At 34.1% G+C, this 15886-nt stretch overlaps 1 protein-coding gene across 1 annotated transcript in view; it reads left to right on the top strand.

Moving 5' to 3' along the window:
• Positions 1-15886, top strand: part of MACROD2 (mono-ADP ribosylhydrolase 2) — a 2047210-nt gene that overhangs the window by 382823 nt on the left and 1648501 nt on the right. The window lies entirely within an intron of this gene.

Raw genomic sequence — 15886 nt, 5'->3', positions numbered from 1 at the left:
AAGCTTATTAAAAAAAATACGAGCATGTTAGAAGGATACTTATAAGATCATAGTAGGAAACCTTAGGTTCTTTTTATTTTTGAACTATGTGTATTAAAAAATTAACCAAAAATCATATTATTTTCATTATTGATTAGTTCCAATAGCATTGGAATTTTGAAGGCTCTTAACTCTAACTGTGAATATTTATTTGACAAATGAGTAGAAGGCAGGTTCAAATGAATAACTGATTTATTTAAGGGAAGGGGAACAGGCATGCCAAATGGTAAAGAACTTTGAAAGTAACTAGTCCTTTTTTCTAGAGGTAATGAGTAATTTATTGTTCTGTATATGTTTTAAGAAATGAAACTATTTTTCACATACTACCACTATTTGTCCATCCCCTTTGAACCTAGTAGATATTAGGTTTTTCATAATTAGGGAGCCCTCCCTAAAATGAAAAGTTTTAGAAAAATTAAATAGAGTCTTTTCCTTTCTGATATATTTTTGCTGCTCTAAATATGGACTAAAATGTAAACATCTTAAGAAAAACCTTTCAGGGTGGTTTTGCTTATATTAAAATGATTTTATTTTAATTTTGGTACACGAATAAACACTGGACAATTGAATGTCTATGTCTAATTAGCAGAATTATACACATTCATATTCAATTATGATTTTCATAGACTGATTTCTTCTGTTTGGTCAACAATTGCTTTGGGGCCATAGTTTTCCACTAAGTTCATTTCACTTTTTATTGTTGCTGGGGAATATTTTGCTTTTAGATTTACCTGGAAGGCAATTTCCTTAAACTAATATTATATGCTTTATTCTTAAAGGCTTACAATGTTGTCTTTTGTGCTTTTTAAAAAGTTCCTATGAATGTTTGTTTCTGAAGGAGGCCAGTTGATTGTCTTTCCCAGGAGTATTTGATTATAGTCTCTTCATTAGCTTCATTTAGTTTATCTATTCTTATGCTTCTTCAATAACAGTTTGACCTTCTGAGTTCCCCTCCGAGAATGGGTGATATCAAAGTAGAAGGTGAAACCTCGATTAGAGGCATATTGACCCTTATTGTTCTGTGATTGTACTTTTGCTGGCCACTGAGGGCAGACCTATTAAATCCAGGAGTTTTAGAACTCTAATGTCTGTTAAAAAGACAATTTTTTAAAAATGTTAGGTAGCACAACTTACACTGAGATGCAACTGCTGAATTTTTGGAGGAAAGGAAGGTGGGAATAATCTCTCACTAAATGGTGAATTTTCTTCTATTACTGCAAAACAAATACATGGATTAGATTATTTTATGAAATAAGTCTTTCTAGAGGCTCTTTTCAGATGGCAGTTGTTTATATTTAAAAAGGAGTTTTTGCTTTGGCCAGATTACTATATATTCATATCCATATTTAACCAGTTTTGTCTCCATTCAGGCAGACCTTAAACAGAAAAGAAAGATAAATGGGCAATTTTGGTTATAAGTACCTACAAGGTGGCATAGTTGCCTGGGAGTTAGGAGTTCTGAGGTTTCCATTCCCTAAGCTGCCATTGGTGGTACGACTTCATATTATGTGCTCTGGGCTTTGGTTTTATTGCATGGTGAATAAAGGCAGCAGGAAATAATTGAATGCCAATTATGTACTGTTTCTTTTTTTTTTTTTAAATGTGGATTAAAACATAGAAGAAGGCAAGAGATTGTGAAAAATATAATCTAATAGAGTAGATATATTGTATTTATGATCTACTAAAGGTACTGACTTTGGAGGTAAACTCTTAAGATAGTCTCTATCATCCTACCCTGTCCAAAAATGTATACTCTTTTGTTGCTTCCATCTTTTTCTCTTCTTTCTTTCTTTCTTTCTTTCTTTCTTTCTTTCTTTCTTTCTTTCTTTCTTCCTTTCTTTGTTTCTTTTTTTTTAAATCCCTACTTTTATCAGCTGGCTAAATTCTGCCAGTGGAGGTGAATAATAGTAAGTACCACCTCTGGAAAGATTAAGAGTTACCCTGAGTAACTATAGATTGTTTTCCTTCTTTGTTACTTAAAGGAGATTAGCTGTAATAAAAGGATGACTGTGCTGGTTGGAGGAGAAGGAAGACAGGCAGTTTTCAGCCTGATGCCCTTTAGGCTGTGATAGGAAAGGAGGAACTGATTCTTACAGCAGAGAGGACTCAGATCAGAGAGGAAGAATTAGTGTAATCTAATGTTTAAAGGGCATGGGCTTCAGAGTCTAGCATACCCAGACTCCATCTTGGCTTTGCTACATGACAGTAGACAAATTGCTAAATCTTTCTGAGTTTATTAGCTCAGTGCCTGACTCATAGTAAGTACACAGTGAATGGTAGCTGCCATTATTAAGATGAGGGCATCTGAATACCTGGAAAAAAGGCACATTAAGAAGTAGAAGAGTGCACAAAGGGAGATACACAAATAGGAGTGTGCAAATAGGAGACAGCCATGATAGCTTTTTCACACTCTTCTAAATTTCCCTTTGAAGTGGTTCTGTAGCAAGGAAATGGGGGAAGAGGTAAGCAAATAGGAGATTTTCGTGTTGATTTTTTTTTTTTTCTGTTGTCCTCATGCATTTCATAGCCTCATGTTCCCAGGGTTTAGAATTTAATTGAGTTATAGTAGAGTTTTAGGTTGTGTTTCATTTGTTTTGTGGGCTAGTGCATGAATCCAACAGTGCACATGAGAAAATACATTTCAGATTGTAAACAGCTGGATTAAAAATGAACTCCAGTAGCATATCCTAGTTGTAAAACTCTAAACTGGTCATATCAAAGGACTTTGTGTTTTTCTGTTTTTGTGAGAGGATATGAGATGTTCTTTGGGGGACAATAGGGGAGATTGGATTTGGAATCAGGTTTCCCAGGCTCTGCCATTTACTTGTGTATCCAAATGAAAACAACAATAACAACAAATCAAATCTCTTTTAGTATAAACTCCCAGCTGAAAGTGACTCTAATACATATTATTCCAGGGAACAGTTTAATTCAGGAATTCTAACCTATCTAGACTTAACATACCTCATTCACTCCTTCTTCATTCATTCATTCACTCTATACAGATTCATTGAACATCCCTATAAAAGAAGCTGATAGGACTAGATGATCCACCAAACCACTTCCAACTGTGCTATTTGGGATTTAATCTTAGCATGTATTAAATTCGTTTTAAGTCTTAGAAAGAAATATTCTGGATGTTTTTTCTTCTACTCAACATTTTTCATGGGAATTAAGTCTTCAAATTTGGGTAAAAAAACAAGCAAAAAACCCAACTCAGGCTTTTGGTATATTAAATGCCTTGGGCTATTATAATATACTTGAGAATTTTTTGGTTGCAGGTGACTTAAAATCCAAGCCTCATTGTCTAATCAACAATTCGAATCTTTGGTTCATATAACTGAGAAGTTCAAATGTATGGTCTGGCTTTAGGTAAAGCTTGATACAGTGGCTTAAAATATGTCAACAAAATTAGAGTTTCTCTCTGGCTCATAGTGTTTGGCCTTGTTCAGTGTTGGCAGACTCCTCAGGCTATATGTAGTGGACCCTTGGCAGCTCCAGGCTTTTCCCTTAGGCTCTAACAGTTCCACGTATCACATTCCCATATTACAGTGTTTAAGGGAAGAGAGGCCACTTCCAGAAGCTCCTGCACATAACCCTGTGATTCAGTTTCTCTCATTTCTGAACCTATTACGGAAAGTTGGGGGGATGTGTCAGTGAGCGTAATTAAGCCCCCTACTCAAATATATGGTTAAGAATGGAGGAGAGGGTATGGCCCAGGGGAAGATTGGGCACTGTTAGTTTGAGAAGGAAGGAGCGGATTCTAGAGGTTAGCTCATTTTCAAAGGATTTGGCATGCTGAAACTTGGGCATGGTTTATAAATTTATAAACTTGAAGCTGTTTTTTCTCTTCTCTTCTCTTCTTTTCTTTTTTAAACCAGAGTTTCTGTTTAAATTGCCAAAACGTCTTTAAAAGATTTTCTATTTGTAGACCCTCTCAAGTCTAGCCCAGTTTTTTTTTTTTTTTTTTTTTTTTTTATTTTCCCTGTCAACAGGTAGTGATACATGTCAGGGCATATCAGTACTAAATCTTAACATGAGCCTATGGGATATTAATAAAATATATAGAGAGAGTGCACATTCAGCTATCTCTAATTCTGTGAAGTCAGGCCAGATGCCTAATGCACCAGTTAGAAACTACTACATCTTTCTGAACAATTCCAAAGGGGGTTGGAGAAATAATTAGATTTTAGCAGGTCACAGATGCCTTCGTATACTAAAAGGTTTAAAAGTGCTATATTAAACTCTTCTTCTGATATTTGCCTTTTATTAGTCAACACTTAAAATGTACGTAAAAACAATCACATATCCCTTTTAAGTATATTTCCAAAACATACTGCACTGGAGTGAGATCTGTCATTACAGGACTTGAAACGGAAATCAAAGCAAAATCAGACTGGTTATTTCCCTCCCTGCCTGCTCATCTGCCCACTTTCTGGAACAAGCTACTTTCCCTCTACCCCAAATTAGACTGATATACTTCAGGGATTGGGAGAAAGGTGATCTAAAACAATAGTAACTACCACCACCTGAGAAAAAATCACCCCTTTGGCCTCTCAGGAAAGGAAAAAAAGAATTGTGGTTCAGAACAGGTTAGTACTTAGCCAAAAGTGATGGCATGAGGCAGCTGGCAAAACTGAAAGCCTGGGGATCCCTACTTTTTTCCATCTTCAGTGCTTTCATGTATGCCCATACAGCTGATGCGGTGTCCAACTCCCACTGATATAGGCTGTAGCCTTTATCCCTTCCTACTCTCCAATGTCCTGTCATCTTTCTTTCTTTGTTTTAAAATATAAAAGAGATTTTTAAAATGGACCTTGGAAAAAGCAGAGACTGGATTAAGCAGAGTGAGTGAATTCTCCCTCTGATACTTAAGTGTGTGGCCCTGGGAAAAGAACTTAAGTTCTTCGAGCCTCAGTTCTCTCATTTATGAGGATGAAGATATGGGACCCTCGTTTAGCTATTACAAACTTCAATGAAGTGGTGCATGTAAGAGTTCATTACTAAATCTGAGAAAGCACTTACCAAGACAGAGCTAAAACCTGTGGATAGTTGCTTTTTTATCTTCCTGGTGATGAGTGGGGCCAGGATCTATTCAAAAGGCACAATCCATTAATGTTAAATTGAACTGTACATTTTAACAATTTATCTTTGGGAATGAAACAATTTGTGAAATGATTCTGCCTACTCTCCTGGATGCTCAGACCTTGAGATAACAGTATCTAAGTCTGGTTTGGAGACTTAATTACAACCAAAGGACAAATTCCTTATCCTTGGAAATTATTAAACTAAAACATAGCTTTGGATGACTAACAGTTAATAAGAGCAGATCAATGTATGTCTAATTATTGAGATGTGTATTTACTGGATATCGTACAAGTGCATTGCCCTGGAGCCTTGTGATTCTCTTTTATATAGCTAGCTATTGCTGTCAGTCCTGACCAAAGCTGTCATCACTTACAAACCATCTTATTATTTCACTATTTCTGGAGTATTGGTGCTAATTTTAGGTACACAAAGAGACTATATGAAAGGAAGATTTCCTGAAATTGTTGTCAGATTTTTCTTATTTCTGGAAACCAGCACTGTAGTTCTCCTTCTGTTTGAGATTATTTTTTTTAAGAATTGCTTTTTCCTTGCAGTCCAGATTACTTAGGTACATAAACACGTTTAATGTTGAAAAAACATGGTTAAAGTAGAATAAAAAAAAAACTTTTATATTATGTCTGTTTTATAAATGACTATGGAAATTGTACTTCATTGGCATCATATAGGAGAAACAGATTTACCATGATTAGTATTTCTTTTCATTTGAAAACTAGTATGAGTCGATTATTTTTAAGATTTTTTAAAGGATAGAGTATTCTCATTTGACTAGGTTTGGACTAAGGGAATATTTTACAATATCATCTATTCCAAATAACAATAAGTTACAGTTGAATCACGTGTTTACCATTTGGACAGTTTCTCTAAAATATAAATCTATTCAAAATTCAGAGCATGATTCATGACAAAGATTAAACTATGTCTATAGTTTCCTCTGATTCACTTCCTTCATACCTTAAGTGATTAACCTTAAATTTGGGGAATTTAATTCTTTAAGTAGTTAAGTTTTCATTCTTTTTGTTTGACATTTGAAATATGTTAGAACTACAAATTTACAAATGTTTTCTAGGTTTATTAAAAGTGTAAAAATATTCCCAAGAATTACTTATACTTTAGTGAGTTTTTATTCTTAATAAGTTGTTTTTAAAACAATGGTAGAATTTAAAAATATTATTTAAAAAGCATTACTTTTTAAAGTTAATAATTTTTATTAGGGAAGAAGTTGAGAAGCTTTTTGGTAGTTGTTTAATTGTCATGTTTACATAGAGGCAATATAGAACTATTTGACTTGCTTCCCATGCAGCCCCTCTTTGTTTTCTTCAGTAGCCCAGGGAACAGACTTGCCACTCTGAAGTGTCCACATGTAATTCTGTCCTCCACTTTTCCCCCAGGGCAAGTCAGAAATAAGCTTATCAGATCATATCTTACTGACAAAGAGCAAAGCTTGTTGGCTGACTAAAGAGGAAAGAAAGGACAAGTAAAATATAAATGGCAGATTTGATACCAAAAATGCTAGGTTAACATTGGTTTTTCAATAGCTAAGCTTTTTTTTTTTTAAAGTAGAATTATATCTTTTTAAAACATTTGCTTGAGTTTTACTTTATGTACAATTTAAAATTAAAAGTTTTACCGATATCTTATACACTGTAAGTTATCAGCATTATCATTGTCATTGTTTTTATCACTGTTATTATTTGCTCCTTGCAAGCAAATCTTTCTGTCTTATATTTGGACGTGGTTAGAGAAAATATCTTTCATCTTATGTGCTTCCAAAATAGTTTTCTAACAGAAAATAGGAATAGCTTACTGATAGAAAATAAAAATATTAGAAATGTAGAAATAAATTATTATAAGTGTTAAGCAACTATAAGGAATTTTTATATTTATATCCTGACTCAAATGAACAAAAAAAGTTTATAGGAAATTTTAAATCATATTTATATCCTGTCTTCTTGACTAACAAAACAATATTACCATCTCCATTCTAATACAGCCGGTATCTACTAATTGCATAGCAGGTGCCAGTCCAAAAGCTTGTTTGGGGCACTCTGAAGATGGTGTTAAGGTCATATCTCTGGTTCTAAGAGAAGCAGATGCTGTTCAGGCTCAGAAGGGTTGTAACGTTTAATGCAGTTGATCCAACTTACTAGCATCCTCTTTATTTTGTTTAGATTGGTTTTATTTCCAACTAAGTGTCTGCATTAGCTGGTGAGGAGGAATGAGTGGTGAGGTTGTCTAAGTAAGCTTTTGCTATTCAGTAGACACTCAGAATGAAAGGGGTGAGAATGAGAAGGTAGAACAGGCAATATAAGGAGGCCCCTCAAGTTGGATGTCTAATTTGCCTTGTGTCTTCCCACTACTTTTCAACAAATGTTTATTGGATGATAAGATATGTGTTATCAGTCTGGTCATTTTGACTTATTATCTGTTTCCCAAAGACTTTATAACCAACCTCCTCAAGTTGCTGTGTCCACTCACATATAGATTAAGGTGGACCCAAGCCATCTCATGACAGCTAGATATAGATTTCAAAGCAATCCCAAAGAAATGGCAAAGAAACCTGTTCTTAGTCTGTGGATGAGAAGGTCAGGAACAATTTAGCCAATGCATTCTAGGCTAAAAAGCCATATTTGAAATGAGACTGATAGCAGCTAAGCAAGGAAAGTTTTTGAAGAGATATTAAGGAGAAAATCAGAGTCATTGAGATAGGAATAATATGCTAATTTGAGGGGAAGAGAGCCATAGAAAGTAGATTTTGAACTCTTTACTAGTTACTTTGGTGGTAAGCGCAAGCAAGGATAACAGAGGAAATTTTCTAAGAATACTGGGAATGCATGTTGCCTTCATCCATCCTTGTATCTAATTTTGGGGAAGAATGAGGAGATTGCTAAATTATAGAGGCCAGTGAGGAAGAAGAGTTCAGAGATTTGAGCAAAATAATACTGTGACTATAATGAGACTATTTATTATTCCAATAATGGTGATAGTATGAAAAGCACGGTAGAAAGCTTAGCATAGACTAGAATAATAAAATTTGATTGCAGAGGAGAAAGGGTTTTCAAATATGGAGATGTTACTAATGGGGGTATTAAAAAATATGACCTGACTCTGCTCCTTCCCTTATTAGGCCTTCCCAGGGAAGAAAGTTGAGGCTTTCCCAAAGCTGCCAGTTCTAAGTTTACAGAAGTGTCTATGAGACTCCCAAGCCATTATTCTGCATCTTGGATTGCAATCCCTTGACTGAAGAAGGGTCTTCTCTGTGTGGCAAGGAAATCATCTGCGTGAGGAGGTTGAAAGCTGACACTTGCTGAGAAAGCTAGTATGGTCCAAATAAGCCATGACTATGAAAGAGGGATATGTGTGTGAGGCCATATGTCACAGTCAAATCACCCACATAGCCATTAGGAATATGGGGAAGCTTTCAAAGGCTTGTACTTTGTATCCAGATTAATTTGTAGTCTGACGTTGTAAAGATGTAGAGGAAACAGAGTCATTCAAAATATGAAACCAGAATAAATGTATAGGTTTTAGACATGGAATAAAAATTCTATGGTATTAAGAGTTCATTGTAATTTGGGTTTGTTTGTTTTATTTTGAGAGAGAGAGAGAGAGAGAGAGAGAGAGAGAGAGAGACTGAGAGAGAGAAATAAGGTGCGAGTTGGGGAGGGGCAGAGAAATAGGGAGAGAGAAAGAATTCGGGGATCAAACTCATGAACTGTGAGATCATGACATGAGCCAAAATCAGGAGTCGGATGTTTAACCAACTGAGCACCCAGGTGCCCCTGTAATTTGTATCAGAATGTAATGAAAGAAAATATTAAGAAAAAAGTTATACCAGTTTAGGATGTGTCATTTACCATATAGTGAGCCAGAATCCTATCATGCATTTCTATTTACATTTGGCTCTTCTGAACCTCATTTCTTCTTTTGACTTGTCCTTTATAAACAATATCCTTCATTGGTAAACAAACAAAGTTTTTTACTCATCAGTTAAGGAAAACCACTGATTGTCCTATCAGTCCCAAGGATTGATTTTGGTAGAATATGTCCCAATTGTATTTTTTCCCTCAGTATGTCTCACATGGGATGCTTATAACTTATTTAAAAATGAATGAAGGTTGTTTAAGAGAGGAGACAGAATGACTCAGAAGACAATGCTATTATGAACCACTTATGTATTTTGTAATGATAAGAAATGAATTGACCAATACTGTCCATTTCCATCAGACTGGTTGCAATCAACTGTTACAATTCACTTTATAGTTTACTTACAGCCATTAAATGACACTGTTTAGTCATTTGTTGTGGAAAGTTAGAAAATAATGATAAGAGGAAAATAAAGATAATGTGAATTCCCAGTATCAACATTGGGTGGTACTAAGCCAATCAGATGTTTAGAACTTACGTCTATATGCAAAAAATAAAATTAGGAAAATACTTATTGTTTTATAATTTATTTGATTTATAATTTCTTTTCACTTAAGAAATTTGTGACCTTGTCTCTGCATTATCAAATATACACAGATATCTTCAGCTGTAATGGGAACATAGTAACATAATATTCCATCATTTGCACAGGAAGTAATCAATGTAACTACTCTATCTTGCTGGCCATTTGTGTGGTTTTTAACTTTTCAAGACTATAAGTGAAATTATGATGAAAATGCTTCTAACTAAATCTTTGTGCTCATCAAAATTATTAGATAACTTCTTTGAGGTAAAGTTGATAGTTCGTAGAGTTGACAATCTTTTAATGAATTTGCTGTAATTATAATAATTCCCTTCAGAAAGGATGTGTTCTCCTAGTCCCTGCACCTTCCACAACATTGGGTAATGTCAGTCTTTAATTTAATAGAAGATAAATTGGATCTTGATAGTGTTTAATTTGTAAACACAGAAGGAGCCCATTTTCTTTCTTTTTGGGACAGAGAACATTTCTTTTCATTCCTTTCCTCCCTCCCCACCTTTCCCCCCCCCTTTTTTGGTAAACTTTTGTCTATGTAATCCATTTATTTTGAGAAGTTAAACACAGGGAAGTACAGAGAATAACACAATAGAGTGTGCATCACCTAGAATTAACAAAGGTTAACATTTAATTTATTTTAATTAATTATTGCTTTACATTCTTAATTAAAAGTAGAATGTAAAAAAAATAATAAAGTTGAAGCATGCTTAGTTTCCTCTCTTATCCAGTTATCTCTTTCTTTTCCCAGAGGCATCCACTGTTATGAATTTGGTGGTATGTTTTTAGTCTGTGTTTTTATTTTTGTTTAATTAAACTTAGGAACAGCTGTGAGTCATCAAAAACTTAAAGTAAGAGAGGCTTAAACAATGTAGACATTGATTTCTCACTTGTGTAAAAGTCCAGATAGGTACTTCAGGGTGGGCATGGGTCTCCCCACAGTGAGCTAGGCTTCTTTTAGCTTGTTGTTTTAGAGTAGGTTGTACCCCTGTATAAATAAGACTACAGGGAACATTCTGTTACATATGTCCTACTCCATGTGGATGAGGTCCTCTGGCTTATATACACAGAAGTGGAATTTGTGGGTCTTAGGGGATGACTACAGGTATAGGTAACTATACTAGATATTGCAAAATTCTCTTTGTTAGAGTGCTTTCAGCAGGAGATAACAGACAGGGAGGTTCAAAGTGGGTTAAATAAAGAAATTTTCCACATTGCAAGAAGTCTAGAGGTAGGGCTGCTCTAGTTTTGGTTAATTCATTGATTCAGTGGCTTGCATTCCTCATGGTTACAAAATCACATACAGACAAAATAACAGCCAGAGTCATTGTATCTCTGTATTTCTTTTCTTCTTCTTTTTAAAATTGATGTATAATTGACATATGACATTATATTTGGGTGTACAACATGATTCAGTATTTGTATACACTGCAAAATGGTCACTATAATAAGTCTAGTTTCCCCCTTTCACCATATAAAGTTGTATATATATACTACAATATTATTGACTATGGTCACCATGCTGTACATTATATCCCCATGACTTATGTATTTTATGACTGGAAGTTTGTACCTCATGATTTCCTTCTCTCATTTCACTGTCTCCCAAGCTCCCTCCCCATTGGCAACCATGAATTTGTTCTCTGCATCTGTGAGTTTTGTTTGTTTGTTTTGTTTTTTAGAATACACACATAAGTGACATCATCCAGTATTTGTCTTTATGTGTCTTACTTATTTCACTGAGCATAATATATTCAAGGTCCATCCATGTTGTCACAAATGGCAAGATTCTTTTATGGCTGAATAATATTCTATTGTGTATATATACTTCATCTTTGTTATTCATTCATCCATTGATGGATACTTTGGTTGTTTCAATATCTTGGCTATTGTGAGAAATGCTGCAGTGAACACAGGAGTGCATATGCCTACATGAATTAGTGTTTTAATTTTTTTTTTTTTTTTGGATAAATACACAGAAGTGGAATTGTTAGGTCATAAGGTAGTTCTATTTTTACGTTTTTGAGGAGCTTCTTTAATATTTTCCATAGTGGATGCATTAATGTACACTCCCACCAACAGTGCAAGAGGGTTCCTTTTTCTTCACATTCTTGCCAACATTTGTAATTTCTTGTCTTTTTGATAATAGCCATTCTGACAGGTATGAAATGATCTCTCATTGTGGCTTTGATTTGCAATGACCTGATGTTGAGCCATTTGTTTGTCTTTGGAAAGATGTCTATTCAGATTTTCTGCCCATTTTTAATTGGATTGTTTGGGGTTTGTTGTTGTTATTCAGCTGTATGAGTTCTTTGTGTATAATTTTGGATATTAACCCCTTATTGGATATATGATTTGCAAATATCTTCTCCCATTCAGTAGGTTGCCTTTTTATTTTGTTGACGGTTTCCTTTACTGTGTAGAGCTTTGAGTTCAATATAGTCACATTTGTTTATCTTTGCTTTTTTTTTTTTTTTTTTTTTTGCCATTGCCTTTAAAGTCAGACCCTCCAAAAAATATCACCAAGAGTGATGTCAATGAGCTTACTGCTGTTGTTTCCTCTTTGGAGTTATGTTTCTGGACTTACAGTCCAGCCTTTAATCCATTTTAATTTTTGTGTATGGCATAAGATAGTGGTCCAGTCTCAGTTTTTTTGCATGTGGCTGTCTAGTTTGCTCAACACCATTTAATGAAGAGACTGTCTTTTCTCCATTGTATGTTCTTGCCTTCTTTGTCATAAATTGACCATAATTGCATGGGTTTATTTTTGGGTTCTCTATTCTTTTCTGTTGATCTGTATGTCTGTTTTTATGCCAATACCATGCTATTTTGATCATGATAGCTTTGAAATCAGGGAGTGTGATATTTCCAGCTTTGTTCTTTCTCAAGATTGCTTTGGCTATTTGGAATCTTTTGTAGTTCCATACAAATTTTAGAACTGTTTGTTCTTTCTGTGAAAAATGCCATTTGAATTTTGATAGTGGTTGCTTTGGATCTATAGATTGCTTTGGATAATATGAACATTTGAACTGTATTAATTCTTCCAATCCATGAGCATGAAATATGTTTCCATTTATTTGTTTCTCCTTTACTTTCTTTCATCAGTGTCTCATAGTTTTCAGTGTACAGGTCTTTCACTTCCTTGGTTAAATTTATTTCTAAGTATTTTATACTTTTTTTGATGTAATTGTAAGTGGGATTGTTTTCTTAATTGTTTTCTTCTTGTGATAGTTTATTGCTAGTGTATAAGAATGCGATGGATTTTTGCATATTGATTTTGTATGCTGTAACTTTAGTGGATTTATTTATTAGTTCTAATGTTTTTTTAGTGGAGTCCTTAGGGTTTTATACACACAAAATCATGTTATTCATATATATTAACTGTCTTACTTCTTCCTTTCCAATTTGGATGCCTTTTATTTATTTTTTTTTCTTGACTAATTGCACCAGCTAGGACTTCCAACACTGTGTTGAGTAAAAGTGGCAATAGTGGGTATTCTTGTCTTGCTCCCGATTTTAGAGGAAAAGCTTTCAGGTTTTCACCATTAAGTATGATGTTAGCTGTGGGCTTGTTATATATGGATTTTATTATGTTGAAGTACGTTTTGTCTATGTCCACCCTGTTAAGAGTTTTTATTATATAAACGGATGTTGCATTTTGTCTTATGGTTTTTCTGCATTGAGATGACCATATGATTTTTATCCTTCATTTTGTTAATGTGGTGTATCATGTTGATTGATTTTCAGATGTTGAAATATCTTTTAATCCCTGAAATAAATCCCTCTGACCATGTGTGTGTTGTTTTTAATGTATTGTTGAATTAGGTTTGCTGACATTTTGTTGAGGATTCTTGCATCTATGTTGATCAGGAATATAAGGCCTGATTTTTTTTTTTTTTTTTTTTTAATTAATGGTGTCCTTGTCTGGTGTTGGTAACAAGGTAATGCTAGCTTTTAACAATAAGTTTGGACATGTTTCCTCTCTTTGATTTTTTGGGAGAGTTTATGAAGGATGATAGGTACTAAGTCTTTTTTGGAGGTTTGGTAGAATTCACTGAATGAATTCTGTGAAGCTATCTAGTTCTGGAATCCCATTTTTAGGAAGTTTTTGATTACTGATTAATATCCTTGCTAGTAATTGGTCTCCTCAGATTTTTTCTTCAAGATTCTGTCTTGGAAGATTGTTTCTAGGAATTTATCCATTTCTTCCAGGTTGACCAATTTGTTAGAACTTAATTGTTTATAGTAGTCTTAGTGATCCTTTGCATTTCTTTGGTATCAGTTGTAACTTCCCCTCTTTTATTTCTGATTTTATTTATTTGAGCCCTCTCTCTGTGTGTTTCTTTTGAAGGTCAGGGAAACTTTTCCTGGGAACTTACTCCCCCAGGTTTCTCTCCTAACTCATTGGTTAAAAATGAATCACATGTTAATGCCTAAGTTGATTACTTACTTAAAGCTAGACAAGAGCATGATGGTTGGCTGGGGACAGGGCCGGTTTCCCTTGAAAAATGTTATTGAACGGAAGAAAATATGCTGTTAGGAAGCAAGAGGGAAAGTGGATGGCATGTAGGCAATCAACAGTGTCTGCTGTATTTCTAAAGTGGTTGTTACATTCTCATCAGTAGTATATGAGTCCTTAATTGTCGGGGCTTTTGTTTGTGGTTACCAACCTAATGAGCATGAAATGGTGCTCTTTGTTGTATTCCTTGGCATTTTTCTGTTCTCAGTTGTATACCTTTTCAGATATTTATAGGCCCTTTGGGTTTTCTCTTCTGTGAAATACCTGATTTATGTTCTTTGTCTTGTATTCTCCTGAGTTACTTGTATTTTTCTTACTGATTTGTAGCAGTTTTAAAAACATTTTCCTAATAATAATTATAAAGTTGTGTTGACAGTGTCTTCTGCCAATCTATGGCTTTTCTTTTTACCTTTGTTTTAATACAAAATGTTTTAATAACTTAAAAATTTGTACCTTTTGTGTCTAATTCAGAAAATCATTTTTTTTTTTTTTACAGCAGTGTATACAGATTTTAAAGTCTTCTTTATCTTACTGAATTTTAACCGGTTATCAACCTTTTATGTAGTGTATACTAGCAGTTTTTAAAGTGATGTGGGGACTCTTCCATAGAATCTGTAAGATTGAAACTGTTTTTATAATGGTATTAAGATGTTATTTTTCCTTTTCACTTTCATTCTTTCATATGTGTGGAGTCTCACAGAGACTACATGACCTGTGATATCACAGCAAATTGAAAATGCCAAGCAAAACTAGGAACCCAGTTGTCTTTTAGGTCAGACATTAATGTGATTTGCAGAGATGCAATACAATGCTACTCTTCTAAATAAGTCTTTTGTTTGTTTAAAAAATAGCTTTCCCTCCCATAAAAGATGCTTTTTAATGTAGATGTATATTGAGTTATTGCTATTTTTAAATGCTTTTATAAGTTTTTGGGGGTCCCTGGGTGGCTCAGTCAGTTAAACATCTGACTTCTGTTCAGGTCATGATCTCACAGTTTGTGAGTTCGAGCCCTACATTGGACTCTGTGCTGATAGCTCAGGAGCCTGTTTTGGATTCTCTCTCTCTCTCTCTCTCTCTCTCTCTCTCTGCACTTCCCCCGCTTGTGCACTGTCTCTCTCCCAAAAATAAATGTTTATTTAAATAAACATAAAATAAACATAAAAATGTTTATTTAAAAACTATTTAAAATGAATTCATAAGTTTTTTAAATATTTGTTTCAGTTTCTAACAAATTACACATTGAGAACTATAACTTACGTAAATAAAAGTTCTTTGAAGAACTTAATTTTTAAGAATATAAAGGAGTCCTGAAACCAAATTTGTGAACTGTTGCTGTATATGAACAGTAATTTTTTAATTCATTAATTTCCTTACCTCATACCCATGTGTCAAAAATGAGAACAATTATTTCATTGTCTTTCAGAAAATATGATTTGGAAGACAGTTCTGTTCCCATAGACATCTATGTATTAGTTAAAGTGGAATAAAGATAATTAATTAGAATTATCTATAATTTTTATTACCTATCTACTGCAATCATCCATTAGCCCAATGGGTACTGTAAAATTATAGAAAGAGCATAAGTTTTGGCGTCTAGATCTAGATTTGGATTCCCAGCATGGACCCTCTGTAACTTAACCTAGTAAGTCAGTCTGTCTAAATTTCAGCTTCTTGAACTGTGGTTCAGAAGAAAAAAAAATTCTTAATTTTTAGTGTTGTCATGCAGATTAAATGTTTTTATATAGGGCCTGAATAGATGC

The sequence above is a fragment of the Puma concolor genome, chromosome A3 (genome assembly GCF_028749965.1).
Source record: "Puma concolor isolate L17-30 chromosome A3, mPumCon1.1.hap2, whole genome shotgun sequence".
Taxonomy (NCBI): Eukaryota; Metazoa; Chordata; class Mammalia; order Carnivora; family Felidae; genus Puma; species Puma concolor.
Note: the sequence above shows the minus strand (reverse complement) of the source record. Positions and strands in the feature narration are given on the sequence as shown.